The 4,673-nt window shown below is 35.5% G+C and overlaps 1 long non-coding RNA gene across 1 annotated transcript; it reads left to right on the top strand.

Moving 5' to 3' along the window:
* The first annotated feature begins 3,495 nt into the window (after nt 1–3,495).
* Nucleotides 3,496–4,023, top strand: LOC110227701. Its single transcript, XR_002331390.1, has 2 exons — nt 3,496–3,602; nt 3,713–4,023. It is a non-coding gene; the product is annotated as an uncharacterized LOC110227701 (long non-coding RNA).
* The last annotated feature ends 650 nt before the right edge of the window (nt 4,024–4,673 follow it).

A 4,673-nucleotide genomic window follows, 5' to 3' on the forward strand; every position in this document is an offset into this window, starting at 1 on the left:
CTTTGTAAGTTGCATAGACAACACCCTTGTATGTTTTATATCAGCAAAACATGTTGGACCCGTGAGTATGTTAAGGAGGACTCTTAGAAAGTATTCATCTTCTAGCTTCCTTGGAACATAATTAATACGACCCAAGGAGAACCCTCTAGACCTCTTGTTCCACTGCTTATTATTCCCATCCCAAGTAAAATATGCAGGGATTTCTGCATATAAGAGCTCTCGAGCACGCTTTCCATTCTTTCCAATAGCATTAAGCCTATTCAATGTCAGCCAGGCCATGAACATGGAATCCTGATTGATAATTCTTTCTAATACTTCTGTTATATCCTCCTTCCCTTTAAAATAAGCTGGTTGCTTCCCTTCAACATGGAAAGACAGCTTCTGAACAGGTGTTGATTTATGCTGGATTGGAAACTTATATATCCTCCAAATAGCCTCTGATGCAGAAACATATCTGCAGTTTTTACATTTTATCATTAATCTTAAGATGTTAAGTATATGACTATAGAATAAAAATAAGTAAAACAGAAGTCACATTACTCAATTTACCTGCAATCGAAATAATCTTTTATTTCATTCTTTTTTTTCTCCTCTGGTAATGATTCATGAGTAACGGAGCTTCCATCTATATTTGAACCTTGTTCTGTCGTTGGCGGTTTATCAGGCTCAACAACAAATGCCATTTTATCTGGACCTTTATTAATATACTTGAATAAGTATTTAATAGAGCCGGTTTGATTACACCATTCAACATTGATGTGAGCACCATATCTAACAGATAGCTTCTTATTGTAAGGGACAACATACCTATTGTCACATTGAATACCACATTTCTCAACATAGTTATCAGAGCGTCTTCTCCTATACACAGGAAAACCATCAGCCCCAACCTTTGTCATTTCCTCATATTTCTTAGGATACTGTTTTGAACACTGTCCATCGACCATACACGGAGAATTCATATTTGCTGCACCACATGGACCATGAATCATTGAATTTTTAATAACCTCATACAGCTCTGGTTCTGTCTCCTTATCTGGAATCTCAGCAGAAATCATCTTGTCAATATCAGCAGCGGTTGGAAGTTTACTTTTAGCATCCATGAATAAAAGAATGTGAGCATGGGGAAGGCCTCTTTTCTGAAATTCGACTGTATACATAGCTGAAAAAAAAAAATACACATCATTTTCAATATGTTATCTTTCACCTAATCCACTGAATTATCAAAATGAAGAAAACTTACAGGCAACAGTCTTCCCAAGCATTTTCTTTTCTGTTAGATCATTCATTAGGGAATCCAACTTGATTTTGAAAATCCTAGCAACAATGTCTGGCCGATCTTCAGCTGTTAACCCTCTCTCTGTAACGTATCTGGTAATCTCAGGCCACTTAGGGTTGCATGTAAATGTGATGAATAAATCTGGGAAACCGTAATGTTTACATATGGCCATAGCATCATAGTAACTTTGCACCATATACCTAGGTCCACCAGTGAATGAGGCTGGAATCAAGATTTGATTGCCTTCATCTTCCATATTTTTTACACCAGAGTCAGCAGCTTCTTTGATGGAGCTGTAGTTCTCACATCTGAGCTTAGACTGATTGAACCTTATGTAGCATAGCCGATTAGATTCAATAGTTGTGTAAGCGTCACAAAGAAACTGCTGAAACAACCTCTTAGATAGTAGCAGAGTATGGCACTCACCAGGCCTCTCTTGAATGCGAAAAGCAAACCACTGACGCATACTAATACACTTCTTCTTCTTATTGTTAGTGACATTCCCTTTATAACACTTCTCGATACCAGGCCTATATCCATCTTCACCATAGCAGAAAATCAGAGGATATTGTAGAGCTAGATAAGAAATGTGAATCTGGTTAATCCTTTTGAGGTGACGTGTAGTTCTTTCTTCAATAACTATATCACGATTTGGCATATCATTTGTAAAATCTCCTGGTATTAAAGCTGCAACCTCTGATGTAGTAGGCATGCTGTAAGTCCTTCCATCTACACCCTTACGACCAGAGCATATCCTCATATGAAATGGCTGGCAGTTAATATCTTTAAATCTTTCCTTCGCAATTCGGAAATTCTTGACATAAGGATTGCATAGATTGAGCATCTTCATAATGGCTTCGATTGTTTCCTTGTTCAGATTCTGTTTACCTCCACCTTGGTTGGATTCCTTGCCCTTTCTACAAAACAGGAAGTAATGAAAGAGTTTTAAGTGAAAAGATAACAGAACAACAGAAGCAGTAAAAACAAAAAAGTTAAAAGTCTTAGAAATTAATACCCGATAACAGTTGCTCTGTTTTCTACTTCATTTTCAGTGTCAACAATATATAACTGTGAATACTTAGCATAGTCACCAACTGCAGGCTTTAAACTGCCAATCAAATGATAGTTACCTCCTTGCATTCGAAACATGCTAGGTCCGTGACCTTTCGGTATAGATTTATCAACTTTTCCCCCAAGTGAGGTCATTGCAAAGACCATATTAGAGATCCTGGCATGCTTTCTGTAATTTCTACTCTGTGCATCATTACCAGTAAGAAGTTTCTTGATTAAATCTGGTGACTCTTTAAGAAAAGGTAATTTAACAGAACCCTGACCACAACAGAGTGTAAAAGTAGGATCCTTTTGATTACGTCTTTTGTTTATACGCTCAGCATACCACATTAAAGCACCACAATACTTACACTGGTAAGTAGGATCTCCATGATCAAGATAAGCTGGAAACAAAAGAAATCATATATGGTTAGCAGATATTAGATAACCATATTATTTGTCAAAGTACAATAATTAACTCAGACATACTTAATTTCATGTTCTTTCTAGCCTTGACACGTGTTTTTTTTTTTGTTTGAGTATCTGTTTGTTGTGTTTGATGCTGATTGGGATCAATTCTTGATTCTACAGTCTGAATAGGTTCTGATGAAACATCAATGTTTGCATCTGCGTCCATTGTCTGAATATGTATAACTGAACTTTCATCCTCACTGCTACTATGGTCATAATTTTGCACCACTGCTTCATCTTCACTCAAATCCACAGAGTAATTTGCATCATACATCTCTTCATCACTGCTATTTTCCATGAAGTCTGTATCATTAGTTTCTGTAGTAGAGTGTCCTATAGGAGATATAATTGTAAAAAAGTTCATTATTCAGTTAATGAATGTAGAATATCGGTCGAAAACTAAGGGTACAAATATTACATTTATGATAAGAAGATGATCCTGCATCTGTAAAGTCTGAATGAAGATTTTTTCTGGGCAAGTTTGTTGTCTGAGAAATTAATCTCGATGGTTTCTTGGTAGTTATACATGAAGAACTACCAAAACATTGGTTCCCTGAAAGAAAATAGATTGTAAAAATGATAGCAAGTAAATAACAAAGTATCCTTATCTAAAAAAATCAAATAATTAACCTTGTCTTGGTCTTGTTTCAGAGGGTGGTGGCATAAGAGGAGTTTGACCAGTACCTAGGGTCATATCCCTAAGTCCTAATGGAGTGGATACTGAAGTAGCTAAAATGCTTATGGGAGAGACAGAAGTTAAGTGGCTTCCACGGGGTGTACCTGTATCAATTCCAGAAAATTGGTACTACTTTACTCTATCAAGTCAATGATTGCACTTTGTACAGTTATGTAAAAAAACTTGTGAATGACATAAAATGTTTAATGCCTACCTCTTACTATTGTCTTCTTTAGTGCAGACCTAACCGTTGGTGGATCCTCAGACATAACAGTTGGTATAACAGGAGTTGATGAAAGGTTAGTAATATCTTGCAAAACAGTATTGAATGCAGAACGTAGAGGGACAGAACCATTAGAGACAGGTGTATTAGAACGTGGAATACTTCTGCTAGTATTGATTGCCTCATTCCTCCGCCATCTTTTAGGTGGGGTGGAATAGAACTCTATGTTTTCATTGTTAGGTGCTGTTTTTTTACTCATTATTCCTGTTTGGAACAATTGCTAGAACTCTCTAAGCAAAAATAAATCTGGTGTTAGGATTTAAATGGTCATGGTCATATATATTATTAATTCTCTATCACAAATGATATTCACATTTCCTTTAGAGTCGGTTGGAGTATATATAGGAACAGGATATATTATCTTTAATGGTTATCTAATTTTGATCACATATATTTGAATTGATAGTATTATACTGATTGAATAACAAATTTCCGCATATATAGTGTTATCGAGATAACTAAGGAAATTGTATATTGTTTGTACCAACAGGAGATTGGAAAAAGATATGCCATGGATTCTTCAAATTCAGCATTAACTACATAGCGTTAAAGGTAAAATACTATCCTCCAAAGTAGATTTCTGGATAGTACAATTAGACCAAACTAATGATAAAATGTCTTAAGTTATATCATATAAAGAAAACGATTTACCACTGAGCAATACTTCCTTTTATGATAAGTAGAGTTGATCATATATTGTATACTTCTTGATATAGAACAAACAGAATTGAACAATAAATAGTAGATTAACCATACACTTAGTTATCAACACAACATCTACTAAACACAATAGAAACTAACAGTTAACTGTTTGTTGGAATATAAAAAGTCGATCACCATCTCACTTAATGAAATATAAGGGTCATTTGCATGCCCTGCCGTCTTCTCTATCTACTTTTTAATCGCCCCTTTTT

This window comes from Arabidopsis lyrata (assembly GCF_000004255.2).
Source record: "Arabidopsis lyrata subsp. lyrata unplaced genomic scaffold ARALYscaffold_747, whole genome shotgun sequence".
NCBI lineage: Eukaryota > Viridiplantae > Streptophyta > Magnoliopsida > Brassicales > Brassicaceae > Arabidopsis > Arabidopsis lyrata.